Source organism: Macrosteles quadrilineatus, unplaced genomic scaffold, assembly GCF_028750875.1.
Source record: "Macrosteles quadrilineatus isolate MER2022 unplaced genomic scaffold, UCM_ALF_1.0 Scaffold_9__3_contigs__length_116548681, whole genome shotgun sequence".
In the NCBI taxonomy this organism is placed as follows: Eukaryota; Metazoa; Arthropoda; class Insecta; order Hemiptera; family Cicadellidae; genus Macrosteles; species Macrosteles quadrilineatus.
Window position 1 is genome coordinate 34222398 of NW_026542602.1, and position 16269 is coordinate 34238666.

Genomic DNA, 16269 nt, shown 5'->3' on the forward strand with positions numbered 1-16269 from the left:
TGACACAAAGGCGCTAGTGTCGACGAAACTTCGTTTCCATTATTTTAGGGTTAATTTCTTGATTTGTGCTTAACTGTTGGGTTATATAACTAGGGGACAAGGTATTGTTTATTATTAGATCGTATTATTTGGTTAAACGAGGTTTTAAATAGCTGTAATAACGGGAAACAAATTGTAAACAAAACACGACCTCTACATAAACCGAACAGAACTAATTGTCTTCAGAATTGTCTTCAGTCAGCTGTTCCATTAGGATGAGAAATCTACTAAGGGAGTATGTTTTTTCTATGGTTCCACTGTATAAAAATTGAAAAATATATGCAGTTTGGGGGATTTTAAGTTTATAAATAACAGTTGGCAACTCCGGATTTTCATCTCTTGGTTGAATTGTAAAGACCATACTATGCAATTTTATAACAATAAATTAATTACCGGCTTTAATAAAATACATGAATAAGCAAATGTACTGCCTTAGTGGATTTCTCATTCTTATGGAACAGCTGAAGCCAATTTTATTGTTATTTCTGCCCGGTGAACTGTAGAGGTGATGTTTTGTTTATAATTTTGTCTTGTTATTTCAGTTATTTTCTTTTAAAACTTCGTTTAACCAAATAAAACGATCTTATTATAAACAATAGCTTGTCCCCTAGTTATATAGTCACACAGTATAGCGCAAATAATGAAATCAACCCTAAAATAATAGAAACGAAATTTCGTCGATACTAGCGGTCAGTGTCACCGGACATGAACTAGACACGAAAAACGAGCTTCAAAATTTACAATGGGATGAGAAGTCTTACTTGTGTTATGAAAAAAGTCAGAATTCTGCATTTAAAGTCAGAACTAGTAGACGTTCACTTCTGAGATTAAAGTCAAATTTAACAACAGGGCGTTCCTCTCTATCAAAAAATTAGAACCATAAGTTTTATGTTAGAAAGTGAAGGTGAGAGGAGACCTGATTATTTAATGGTTGTATTTCTATGGGAGTGCGTCAAGGTGCCACCACGACAAGGATAAAAACGTCAAAAAAACTTTGGTTATTCTTTGGTATAACACAGAAAGAGAGCCGAAATAGTTATTTGTGCGACTAGTGAGGCAATTGTACTTTGAACTCGAGTTGCACATTATACTTTTCCTACAGTTACCATAAAACAAATAAATTGGTGAAGAAACATAACCTATTTTTACACAGAAGTGAACTTTTAATATAACATTTGTTGTGAAGTGACAAATACAACTGTACAACAGCCATCGATGTATAATAACTCTACTGGATAGCGCGCTAGGTGGTGGAAAAACGGTCCGTGCCCACCAGTCGAATTGGTGGGATACCGAGGCGGACGGGCCGTATAAACCTCTGTCTTTTACACAAACATACCTTCACTCAACCTGCCCTGCTTCACTTATTTGCCAACGTAAAAATTTCAAATTTGCATTTTTACTTTCTGAAAAAGACAGTGCTTCTTACTGTATAGTTTGTTTTTACCTAAAAATATTTTTTATAATTTATTTAGGCAAATTAAAACTGATTGTCGTTTTTTAACACCACTGAAAACATGAAAATTGTAGTAAGCGAGGAACTTTTTTGTTTTAGGTCAGGAAAAAAATTCCTGCGGCAAACTTTTAGATTAAGGTATGAATTTTATTTTTTATTTAAGCTTTTTTTGATACGGTGATTGCTTGTACCATTTTCGAGCGATTATATATACGCATAAAATTGCTTGCCGCGCGGTCCCTGGCGCTGGCAGCCGTCGCCTCTGCATCAGTCCCACGGTAGTAATATTCTGAGTTTCTGAGAAGTAATTCTGTCACATAAAATATATTAATACAATATAAAGGATGGTAAATAAGTTAAGAAACGTACGTTCTTACATTTTATTGCTTAAATCAAAGGAAACATTTTTAAATCATAGTAGTATATAACTTTGATTCACATCAGGAAAAATGACATTTATGTAACTTAACTAAGAATAGACAATCAATTGGAGATATTTTCATAGAACACAATGCAAACATTTAAAAATAAATAAAACAATACAATATATTATTTATCTAACACACTATTTACAGTAAGGCAAAGACATAACAGTAAGAAATGTTCTTACAGTATTGTGTTGCAAAGTGTTAAATAACACGACAGCTTTCAGCAGCAAATGCTGATCTAATTTATACTTTTGTTGTACAAAACTAATGGGAAATTTTGTAAGACAATATATACATTTCTTAATATCTGAATTCCTCGTAAGACTCCTTCATGTTAAATGTTACTGAACAAAACCATTTTATTTAGTTTCTGTCTAAGTCCCAATTTGGACGAGGTAACAGCTGTAGTTTTATCCCTCGCATAAGAGTGGCAAAAAACTTTGTAGAATAAAACCCCTATTAACTTTATTAATTTCATTTCGTGAATATCATCATATGAACCTCTAAGTTTATGTTTGAATACCTGTCCAGCAAAATGCTGACATGCTAATGCTACAAGCTGAGTTGTGTTGCACTTGCCCTGGACAAAGTTTACATTAAATAGATTATACAAAAATCTAATAAGTTTCATTACATCACCAGATGCCCTAACAAGTTTTCCCCTCGACACACAATCTGTGAAGTGAGTGTAAGTACTAAGATTGCTGATATCTGTTTCTAAAACCTCCTTACATTCCTCGCAATCAATTTTATTCTGAATCCTTCTAACGATATAACCACAAATATAATAAAGAATATTTTCCTTGTAATACGACGTTTGGATTACACTTACTGCATCACAAAGCTCTTCAAATTCATCAGTATTTTCCTCTTCGTCGGTATTGAGCAATGCATGAGGTTCGTGGAAACTTAAAACTGCAGCTTGGTGATAGTCATCGAACTCTAAACAATTACTGCCTACAGGAGCATGTACACTATTTCGAAACATGAGTTTTCTCAGGGCCCATTGGAATTGTTTCACGTTGGGGTTATTGTTATTCCCACCTCTTGATCGTATACACGAAAAAAACAATTCCAAGTGGTCCTGAGATAACTTGTACGTTAAAATATAGTTAAAGTTGAGGTCATCTAATAATCTACTATGGAGCATTTTAATTACATTGATGTTGCCTAAGAATCCTAATACAAAGGTTTTCCTTGCATGTTTCATTATGGAAACGCCATCTATTTTTAAAGTACTTAAATATGTGGTACATTCGTTTAGAAATTCTATGTCATTGATTACATGTTCCCGTTTTATTGGTTTTTTAAACCCTTTACCATATGGATCCCTGCTATTAAAGTAGTCAAAAAGCCTATCAATTGTTCTAATAAAACGTACTGTGGCTTGGCAACCAACAAATTCTGGATCATTTTTCCTCATTAGGAATTCTATAGCGTCAGCAACTCCGGAACTTAGCGTTTGTGCTGCTACTTTAAAGTTCACTTTTCTATTTCTATAAAAAATGTGCCTATCTGAAAGTTTGTTTGCAAATTTCAAACCTTCTGTTTTCTGCCGATTGTTAAGATTTTCTAAATACTTAAAATCTACGACACCATCTTCTGTTTCTATCGTACGTTTGTCAGCCAATGTGTTACGAGCCAGTTTGATCATATGACACGCGTCTAGCATGACAAATATCTTACGACTTATACCTTTGATTTCAAAATATGGTTTTGACGGTAATTTACAGCCTAGTTTATTTACCGCAGCAATATTAGTGCTCGCTCCATCAAAAGTGACATTTTCTACAAAAACACCGATGTCCTGAAGTTTCAATATTGCCATTTTCACCAAATTTGACAAAACATTAGCACATATTTTGTCGATAAAAAAGTATGCAATGACACACTTGAAATTCCCTTTCAGGGATACAATTTGGAACACTAGAACTTCTGAGGCTAAGGACTCTTCATTATTTACATTGGCACCATTTCCTAAATCAACATACCCAACGTTTTTCCCTTTTTTTGGGTCGTATATAATTTGCTTTCTTAAACTCATGCTATCGAACACCAAATTAACATGTTTCAAGTTTTCATTTGATTTTACATTATTTCTTAAATAAATTAAAACTTCCTCCAAGAATCCAGGGGAACAGTTAAAATTTGACAGGTACTTTCTGAGTGTTGCTGGGTGAGGTAAGCCTAATTTCATATTTCTAAGATACCTGTAGGCTTTAGGAGAGTAGAAATAAATAGTTAGGGCAAATTCTTTCATTTTGTCGGTGTAAGTGTTCTTAAATTTACTTTTTTTAGCATTACTAAGATTGTTGACGAGCAAGTGCATTGGAAAGCCTGAGAAATTATTTTCTAGTACCTCGGTCAATCTTTCCGGCGCGTTGAGCTTTTTCTTTAAGAGTGATATGAGTTCTTTCATTGATGAAATCTTCTCGTCCCTCCTCTTCAATTTCTGTTGCAGTAGCTTTACTTTCCGCCGTAGAAGTATTTTAGTTGGCGTAGCAGGGGTCTAAAAAGAATAAAACAAATTATGCATAAAACCATATTGCAAGTTACAATGGGGAAATAACGATTAAAGACACTTTTTGAGTGTGTTGGAAAAACAAAATTGATTACAGTTTCTTAAGGGGTACTGTACTTACCGATTTGATGTTGAATAAGGACTTGGTACATTTTGTAGCCCTTTGCTGCCTAGGCTTACGTGGAGTGTTAATAATATCATTTTCAGTAGAGTTCGAGGTAGACGCAGTTGGTTCATTAATCTGCAAAGTAAACAAACATGCTAATACCTATTTACGTACAGTAGCTACCCTAAAACTAAATTTATTAACAAGTACAATTGTCTTCAAGTTATTATTACATAGGTCTAAAATCATTTCATACTAGTGATAGGCATATATATTTATAAATTATAATAATTATAGTTTATTGTGATCATTTCGGGAGTGTTGCACGACGTCCAAGTGCCACGACGTCCAATAATATTTTTCCAGTGCCACGACGTCCAAAACATAATTTTTTAGTTGTTGCACGACGTCCAAGTGCCACGACGTCCAAAAGTACAGTAACTGCCAAAAATATAGTCTTTCTACAAGCTTTAGACGTCGTGGCACTTGGACGTCGTGAAACAGCGCACTGTAGAATTGTAAAGAAGTATCATTTGCACCACGTCCAAAGCCTCTGCCAGTTGCACGACGTCCAAGTGCCACGACGTCCAATCAATATTTGACTGTTGCACGACGTCCAAGTGCCACGACGTCCAAAGTGCCTGCACACAGTGAATACTGTTTGCCGACCTCAGTGCATACAGTTCGCATTGCAATTATTGAAATATTAGTTTTGAAGGCAACTAGGCCTAGTCAACTGTTTGAAAGTTGTCAACCGCTTCGTCTTCGATTAATGTTTAAATTATTCAATATTCAATGGTTCTAATTGAACTAATTATTGCATTAGCTTAAAAGTTTTTATATGTAAAATAAATACTATGTCACCATAAAATGTAATGATGCAGTATTTCTGTTGTTATGATTGCATAATTGATTTCTACAAAATAGAGCTATGTCATAGAAACGAAATAAATAAATGACTACACTATTCACTATATTGTATGATTAATACAATAAATTAATCACTAGCCCAAAAGTAAATGGTAGGTTTAATGTGAGTAGTGGTAGAATTCTAAGTACTGCAGTAGAATAGAATTGTCATACTATATCAATTGGTAGCAAATTTACTCGTAAGATAAAATGTATGCACAGTTTTATAACAGCTGTAAGACTTCCCATTTAAGTACCGGTATCATTGAAATTGTATAACTTCCATTGAACAGAAATGATGTAAGTAGATATTGATACACAGATATATGCATTTTCATACACTTATAATATGACGAATTCAAAAAAGGTTTATCCGTCAAATGTGCTAAATATTAAGTAAACTATCACTTATCAGCTTTTTAAGCTATAATGATATTACTACAATGGTCAAAAATGTTTCCTGTGAAACATGTATTTTTTAAACTAAAAGAAGGTTTTCTTTTAATACAAACATTGCTCTATTAGTGCATACGAAAAATAATTTCACTATTTTACGAGATCAATGTTTGACAACAAATGGTTGAAGCAGATATTCAGGGAGTGTCTCCAGCTGATGCAGTAATAAAAACGTATTTTAGCCATAGCACAGACAATATATAATACTATAATAGTAATCTATCCATCTATCTATACTATTATAAAGAAGAGGTGGTGTCTGTGTGTGTGTGTGTGTGTCTGTGTGTTTATGAGATAGCCTAATCTCAAAAAGTACTGAATCGACTGGGCTCAAATTGCACGTAAATGAAGCTACAGCTCCGAGGATACATATTATACAACTATTCCCTCTTTGTTATTGTCCTAGGGCTCTGCCCCGTGGGCTTTCATAAATTTGAGGTGAGAGATTTTAAAATATTGATTAATGGTATCCATGGTAACAAGAGCAAACCTACATAATTTAAAAATGTAAACAACCAGAACTAACTGTCAAATGAATTTTGATTTTACAATTCCACACAGCTGGTTCAAACATATTAAATAATGCACGAATATCAGAACAGAGAGGGTAAGGATTATAAATTTAAATAATGATGTTAATAGTCCGAATGTAAACATTATTTTACATTACTTCAATGTAGCTGTCAAACCATATGCTAATGTAATTTCATTAGTACTAGAGGTCGTACAGTGGTCGAAACTCGACCAAAAATTTGTAATGTACAGACTTCTCTATTTTCACCCCACACTGTAAATAAAACATGTGATTGGAGTTTCTTCAATTTGTTTTGATTTTCTGTTTATATTTCGTTGTTATTTCGTAACCAGCATGGAAACCCACAAAGTTCATGTTAATTTTTTTCAAATTTCAAATTCATATCTTGTGCTTATTTCTGAGCCTATTTTAATTTTAAAGGGATTCTGCACACCTACAGAAAAATATCTTTCTAACAGTATGCGAAGATTTTGCCTGCGATGCCCACACGCTGAGAAAAAAGGTTTTAAAGAAACATGCTTGCCTATTAATATATAGATATGATTCTTTCAGTTACTTCATTTGTTTATGTTTATGATCTACTAGCTGTACCCGCGGGCTTTGCCCCGTTTAACTTCACAAGTGAGCTCGTTCGCATGGCTCAATCACGTCCTGGTTGAAGTACGTTCGCTACGCTCACTCACCTTTTGGTTGCAAATTAAATGAATGATTAAATTAATTTATTTATTTCCATTGAGAACAAACTTATTACATGCATTTTAGCTGTAGTCAAAATTAAAAAAAAATAGTGCTGCACCCTGTTGGTAATCTTTGTAACTTTAATGCTATTGAACATCATAGAACAGAACCAACTTGTTTAATTGAAACAGCTGTTAAGAAATTCTTTTTGAATATGAAAAATCATAAGGTTATCATGGGAAACTCCAGAGCCACTGGGGCGGAGCCCGAAAGCCCGATCAGAATAAAAACTACTTTGTTTTCCTATTTAATGCCCAAAGAATTGGTGTACCAAATTTCAGCCTCCTAGGTAAATGGGAAGTGGAAGAATTAGTGATGAGTGAGTGAGTGAGTGAGTCACAGTCAGTGAGGGCTTTGCCTTTTATATATTTAGATTATACTGAGTCTGTTCTATTTTTGTGAAATGCTGTAATAATATTTTACTGGGAATAATTCGTTTTAAAAGAAATCATTCATCATGGATATAGGAAATAATTAGGATTCATAGGATAATCATTGCCCTATCAACCTAGGCCCTTTTCCTGAGTGTTATGAGGTTTATGTTTTGATTTATTTTTGTGTAAACCGTAATATAATCCCCCTGCCACACCAAATCTGTAGACTGAATTTCCATTTGCCTGATTATATAATTTCACTAAAATATGTTAGAAAATTACCCTATTTTCCATATTTATTTATATTTTCCTATTTTTTCTATTTGTCGGTTTGGAACTATTGTGATAGCTTTTTGTTTACAGTGCAAACCATGGATGTATGGATGTATGGATGGATGGATGGATGTTTGTGACAAGCAAACGCGAAAAATACTAAACCGACAAGGTTGAAATTTGGTATGATGATAGATGACATCCCCGATTAACATATTATTCTTACCTCAAAAATTCTTTCAGTCTCCGCCCCGGTGGCTCTGGCTCTGCACTTTCTCATGTTAACCTTATGAGTATTCATATTTAAAGAAATTAAAGAATTTTGTCAGCCGTTTCAGCTGTACAAGTTGGTTCTATGATATTAAACAGCATTAAAAAGTTATAAGGCTTGCCAAACAGGGTGCAGCACTATTATATTGTTTGCTTGCATTAATGACCACAGCTAACTTGAACCAACTAGCAAAAAAAAGTTGTGGTACACAATGAGAACTTAACTTTTTTCCAAGGTTTAGGTGCAGTGGTAGAACATTAGGACTATGGTAGATGTGTGCTACACAATAGGATACCGTATAAATTAAAAGACCAGTTTTTCTTTAAATCGTGTCCTCTCCCATAACTGCAATAAGCATTTATACTTATATGCCAACCCCGTACGAAGGACGGGTACCCTGCTAGTAACACAATAATACAAATACAGTATACTAATACAATATTACTGTAGGTTTCCGTAATCTGTAGGTTCGTCTGAACTGTCAATCAATTCTGAGAAATTCACAGTTGTAAATTCTTACTAGTCTTTTTCTAAGTTCACGTCGCACTCGCAATTAGTTCGCATGTTTTATCTAGGAAAGCAGGTATGCCCTAAGTCATAGCATTTAAGTATAATAATAACAAACATGCTTATCGTAGGTTTGTAGGCATACTTGTTCAAGAATATCGTGGTAGGTTTTGTTTATAAATTTTATTTTTTAATTCTTGTCTAATGACGATATTGATTTGTATTTGTGCGAAAATGTTAATTTATTTGTCAAGGGCATGAGCGGCCCTCTAGTCTATGTATGTTACATGAAGCACAACATGAAAAAGAATAAACTAGTAGTACGCTTATTCTGCGCGTAATGGGATGAGTGAACGTGAGCGCAACAATGGATGAGTCCACCCGCACCTAGCCTACTTACCGGGGTCACTGGTGAACACAGTGTTATTTGTATAGGCAAATCAACCAAATCTCAGTCAACACAATCCTAACTTCTCGTCCATTACTTAACCAAAGTCATTGGTAATACGTAATGGATTTCCAACAGTTATCGATAGGAGGTAAATCCATCGTTCCTGTACAAAACGTCTTTTGATTAAATGAAGCCTATTTCCTTATTCGTTATGAGGCCTATCATAAACAAAACTAAAACAAACTGAACGAATCTAACTTACCTAATTGCAACAGCACGGTGTAAATGAGTCTTCTTAAAAATATCGTATGGCTTATAATGATGATATATAACACATACTAACGATAGCGCTATTATATCACCTAAAAATGATTAATAATCCAATATGTTTATCTAACTAATGAATCTAAATGCCATAAACGGTCCCCACACTCCAAACTGCTTGCCTTTACCACTTCCATCGCCACTACCTATGTCGTGGACCTGTTTCCCACCCTTCCCTCAGCATTTTAGTAGTGCATGTACATTAATCTAACTGCCACAAACTGTTCCCACACTCAGAACTTCTCGCCTTTACCACTTCCTTCCCCACTTCCTATGACGTGGACCGGTTTCCTCCCTTTCCAGAGCCTTTTAGTATTGCAGTTGCATTAATCTAACTGCCACCAACGGTTCCCACACTCCACACCGCTTGTCTTGACTACTTCCTTCATCACTTCCTACGTAGTGGACCTGTTTCCCAACCTTTTCATAGCATTTTAGTATTGCAGATACATAAATCCCACTGTCACAAAGGGTTTCCACACTCCGCACTTCTCGCATTGACTACTTCCTTTATCACTTCCTACGTCATGGACCTGTTTCCCTCCCTTCCCATAGCATTTTAGTATTGCAGGTAATCTAACAGTCACACAGGTTTCCTTTCCGACACTCCGGACTGCTAGCCTTGACTACTTCATTCACCACTTCTTACGTCGTAGACCTGTTTCCCTCCCTTTCCATCGCATTTTATTATTTCAAATATATTAGTCTAACTGTCAATAACGGTTCCCACACTCCAAACTGCTCACCTTTAACACTTCATTTAATTCACCACTTCCTACGTCGTAGACCTGTTTTCCTCCCTTCTCGTAGCATTTCAGAATTGCAGATACATTATTCTAACAGTAACAAAGGGTTCCCACACTCCGGACTGCTCGCCTTGACTACTTCCTTCACCACTTCCATCGTCGTGGACCTGTTTCCATCCCTTCCTATGGCATTTTGAGAATTCCAGATACATTATTTTAACTGTCACAAAGGCTTCCCATACTCCGGACCCTCGCCTTGACGACTTCCTTTCACTTCTTTCGTCGTGGACCTGTTCCCCTCCCTTCCCATAGTATTTTAGTATTGTAGGTACATTAATATAACTGTCACAAAGGGTTACCACACTCCAGACTGTTCACCTCGACTACTTCCTTCACCACTTCCTACGTCGTGGACCTGTTTCCCCCCCTTCGCATAGCATTTTAGTATAAAAATGGAGTAACATCTTTGACTATTTAATAGTAAATGCCAACATTAAATTGAATTAAGTAAATAGCTGCTTAGTAATATATATATACATTTGTAGTGCAAATGTGAATTGACCTGAACATAAAACTGTATAACTGCCGACTAATATAGTAAAGTTCAATTTATTATTCTGAAAGTTGTGAAATTATGATGTCATATATATTCATAAACGTCAAACTTTTTACTCCATGAATAAAAGAGCTTAGAGGATAAGTCGTTCTCTCTGTCTTACGTAGACGACAAAATTGTTGATCGCAAAACGTAAACAAATAAAAAGAAGAAGAAGGTAGCTTCTAATGTTATTCTTATGGGACGAATTTAAAAATGTTTTTTTAGGGTTTTATAATTACTACTGAGCGGAATCGTCTAGAATTTTAATGGGGTATTCCCACTGGTGTCATAATTATGTGTGCAAAATTTGAACGCTATAAGTGCAACGGTTCTTGAGATTTGACGCGAACACACTCACGGACTCACTCACAGACAAGCGGACAACTTTTCTCCAACTCCGCTATACACGACACATAGATTCGTTCACTTCGTTCACTCATCTATTAAAGGAAGGTAAAAAACGGATCAGTTGCTGAAGGTTTAATCAGACCTTCGACACACATTTTGCAGTTTGTACTTGATGCTGAGGATCCCATGAATCCTGTACAAAATAAAAAAATGTTTCATTCAAACTACAAGTTTATTAATTTTCCGAGAACCAGCCTTTATCAGGACTTCCGCTCCCACGCTAGTTGGCAACATCAACTGTGCTATATGAAAACAATAAATCTTGGGTAAATATACTGTAATGTTGAATTTTGAGGTTGTGGTGTTCCTTGTAAACACATTCAATTATAATCTAGGAATATGTAAATTTATTATTATACGTTAACTTTATTGATATTCGATTCGCTACAGTACTATTAAACCTATAACATTTTCAATTCATGTGCGTTGTATTTTAGAGTTGGGGAAACAAAAGAACCCTGTGTACAACTTATTTATATGATATTTTCATTGGTTGCAATTTAATAAGTGGTGTAGCAAAACACAAACACAAAATTTATTGAAATAAAATTAAGTCAATGTTAAGTGAATACTATTAATAAACAAATTTGCGACATAAGAACATTTAATTGAAGCCTAAAAAACAGTTCGAAAAAGGCATTCTATTCTTTATACTAGTAAAAATTAAAATGAGGGTATAAAAAATAGTTTTCAAAAATCATGTTGATCAATGTACATTCATCTAGTCTTGAAAAAATAAGTATTTAAAAGCTTACTCCAAACATAATGAAGTTTATCGGTTGTTAACAAAATGTCATCACTTTTCAAACCATGTAAACCTTATAGTTTTCCAACTGTTGCCTGGTTTATTTTTTCTTTTTATGTTTTTTTTTACTTTATGATGTTTCAATTAATGGTTCAAATATTCATAGTATATATATTTCTGAACAAGAACATATACCCATGTATATATAACTAATAAACGTTCCATAAGCATTTTACACGAGAGAACACTGTTCGGCAAGTAGGCGGTCATCGTAACTGGTCATCATGAAGGAGCTTGGACGTCGTGCAACAGCGCTGAGCTATATTGGACGTCGTGCAACAGTCAAATATTTATTGGACGTCGTGGCACTTGGACGTCGTGCAACTGGCAGCGACTTTGGATGTCGTGCAAATGTTACTTTTTTACAATTCTATAGTGCGCTGTTTCACGACGTCCAAGTGCCACGACGTCCAAAGCTTGTAGAAAGACTATATTTTTTGCAGTTACTGTACTTTTGGACGTCGTGGCACTTGGACGTCGTGCAACAACTCAAAAATTATGTTTTGGACGTCGTGGCACTGAATAAATATTATTGGACGTCGTGGCACTTGGACGTCGTGCAATGCATCCATAATTTCTAATGATCAGAAATGTAAGTTATTTAGAACATAACGATAAAAACAATTTTTATCCTAGTAACATACAGTTATTATTGAGTAAGTACAGTTGTATTGTACCAATAGAGGGATAATTTAAGTAAACACAAGTGAATATGGATGCCACTGACTTATAGTACCTGCCACTTTTTTTACTCTTTACAAGAACAATATGAAAGTTCTATTGTAACATTGGTCTAACATTTGTGCAAACAAAGATATTCAGTCTCAGATTGAAGTTTTTGAAGTCATAAGCTAAAGGCTAGTGTTGCTTGTATGATTGTTAAATTTTAATTTATTATTTTTTGAACAGGGATTTTGAAATGTATACAGTTTCTTGCGGGTTCCTGTACTTACCGACTTAATGTTGAATGAGGACTTGGTATATTTTGTAGCTCTTTGCTGCTTAGGCTTACGTGGAGTGTTAATAATATCATTTTCTTCAATATCAGCAGAGTTCGAGGTAGACGCAGTTGGTTCATTAATCTGCAAAGTAAACAAACATGCTAATATTTATTTACTACAGTAGCACACTTAAAACAAAAGTTATTAACAACTCCTAGTATCTTCAATTTATTATTACATACCTAGGTCTATAAACATTTCATACTAGTGGTAGGCATATATATTATAAATTTACATTATAATTTATTGTGGTATTCTATGTTGTGGTAATGATTATGTTTTCGAATTTTGAGAGTACTGTTAATGATTTGGCACATTATTTCTTACCTCTTTTCTTTCAATGACACGTCTTTTTTTAGGAAGTGGAGGGCCAACGTCTGCAGGAAATTCAAACACTGTTGGAACTGCATCATTCTTTAATAGTTTTAAGCCGGAATTCGGTTTTGTTATGAAGCTATCAGGAGTAAAATGTCTGCTGCATATCCTCGAGTAAACAGTTAGCACAAAGTTTTTCCTTCTTACAGCAACTATCCATTTCTCTCTTGTTTTTTGGTCTTGAGGAAACCTGTAAGCAAAAGCAGTCAGTAGCCTATGGCATATCTAAAAGATATTAATACAAAATATCGTATTCCATTTAATTATAAAACAATTTATAGACCAAACTACTTATTAGACACGTTTGTAGCATTGATGTAACAAGTTTGCTACTATTGAATAATAAAGTTGGAGTTGAGAATCAATAATCAATATTCGAGAGCCAAATTATTAATACAGTACCTATTATGTTATCTTGTTATTAATACTTACCGATGAAATGATACGCCACAATTCTTCGATGCCTTACTGTTGCAATTATACGCAACGCAACTGCAAACCATTGTACCAGATCGGTGAGGATGAGCTGCCTATTAATCATTTTCTACATTAAAAATAGAGTTATTGAGTCTTGCTTGAACAATATCCTCATGCAAAAACTGCCACAGAGCATACAATCATATAGCAGCACGTGGTGCGTGGTGTGCGAGACAGTGGGCGCGACGCTCGGCACTAGGGTGACTCATGCCTCTATCCCCACTCCTCGCGGACAGAGCGAGGCAGCGGCGGACCGTTTTTCGAGCCCCTACTGGTTAGGGTTCACTTACTCTACGAATCATTGACACAATGAGCCTCCAAATATGTAATTCTTAAAACACATGGCTCACTTACTCTACAAATCATAGTCTATACGAGCTTCGTAAATAATATTGAAGGTTCACTTGCACTACAGGCTCGTATACTATACGAGCCGATCAAAAATATCAAATAAATGAAGAGGGTCCACTTACTCTACAGATCATAGTGCCTATGAGCCAAGCGTATGAATTCTTGAATAATTCAGGAATAAGCTCGTATAGTATACGAGCCAAAATACTGAATTTAAATAAATTACAGAAGTAGGCTCGTATACTATACGAACCTATTTCATGATAACTATTACACAAATAGAAGACGGCTCACTTACTCTACAGTTCATTGGCACAATGATCTGTAGAGTAAGTGAACCCTCTACAAATATTAGAAGGCTCACTTACTCTACGGTTCATTTAGCTACTCGTCGCGCGGTTTGCAGCGCATCGTTGCAGGCGTGTATGGTAAACCAATACCGCAGTTCTGCCGTTCTGCCTTACTTCTGCCGTTTACTAGTCTTGCAGCGTGAAAGAGAGCTTGTTATGTTAATGCATTGTTGAATTTTTAACTTGTGTACTCGTTGCTAGAAATCAAGCAATTATCAAGTACCGGTATTACAGGAGCTATTTTAGGAGTTATTACAGACTTAATTTTCAATTAATTAAAAAGACTCACGTAAAAGCTTATGCAACTAATGGAATTACTTACTGTGTTATGAACATTTCTATATAATTAAAGTTGTAAATATTTTAAAATTGTTTAGAAGATTGCCTTTTTAGTGTTTTCTACAAACGTGTCTCACTTTGTAACGTTATTTCCAAGATCAATTATCTTCTATTTAGTGGAATTGGCCTTAAGAGGAGACCCAAAATAAAAATTCATCATTGTTACAAAAGTCATGGTTTATTTAAAATAAAACAGTTTCTTCTAAACACTTTCAAAACCAAACCCAAAATCAAACTGAAATTTATTTACTTCCATTAGTTTTCTTTAAATATAAAAAATCAACAAATTTAAAACATTCGGCTAATATTTTTTATGGGACATTTTAAAACCATTAATCACTGGTACACACTTGAGCCCTGTGAACAAACAAACCCGTTCCTAGCTTATCTGTCTACAATACAAATACATATTTCTTTAATGTTTCAAACTTCTTTAAATTGAAAAGCTAAACAATTGAATTAAAATCCTTCGAAATTAAATTAGGTTACATTAATTTCTTCCTGAATGAAATAAAATTTACAATTGCTAAACTTTTCTAGAAACTTTAAAAACTTTACTTTAATTAGCATTTATTATTTTTAGATCCAAATTTAACTCTATTAAATAAATTCTAAAAGAATAAAAAAGGTGCATTTTATATTTACATCTTTTACTAATTGAAAGAAAAGTTAAATATCTAATAAGAAAACATCTATGGTCTTTCTTGTTATTACAATAATTAGCAGAGAGGGAGGGATAAAAGTGAATGAATTAAAATAACATAAAAAAAATAAACTTACTACTCATTGAGTAGGCTGCAGAAAATTCACCCCAGGTCTGGACACTGTACATCTACACTCTTGAACTAACAACCCCACATCATGGAAGCAGCTCCCTTATATAAGATATCTCAGTTCTGGAACCTTCTACCCCTACTCTGGCCAGCACATGCACTGGACCAGGTGATAAGGAAGCTTCCAGAGCTTTCTTATCAAGAAGTCTTGCTACTGCAGGCTACTCTTGACTATTGTAAATGTAAAACTTTAATTTCAAATCATTACAACAAAAAATAAAATTAAAATTATTTTCTCAAATTTCTATATGAAACTAAACCATGTTACAACTTAAACACATAGCCGCAATAATGTTAATGTGCATGAGCATTTTCGCCAATGATAATGTTACAATGTCGACCGTACCAATGTCTAAACTTTACTTTCAAATGGATTTGTTGTTAAATTTTTTTATATTTATACATCATACATAATTTAAATGTTTTTACGTGACAAAATAACGAAATATAACAAGCTAGATTACATCCTACTAATATTATAAATGAGAAAGTTTGGATGGATGGATGTATGGATGTATGGATGTATGTTTGTGACAAGTGAACGCGAAAAATACTGGTCGGATTGGGCTGAAATTTGGCATGATGATAGCTCACATTCCCGATTAACATATAGGCATATTCTTATTTCAAAAATCCTTTCGGGCTCCGCCCCAGTGGC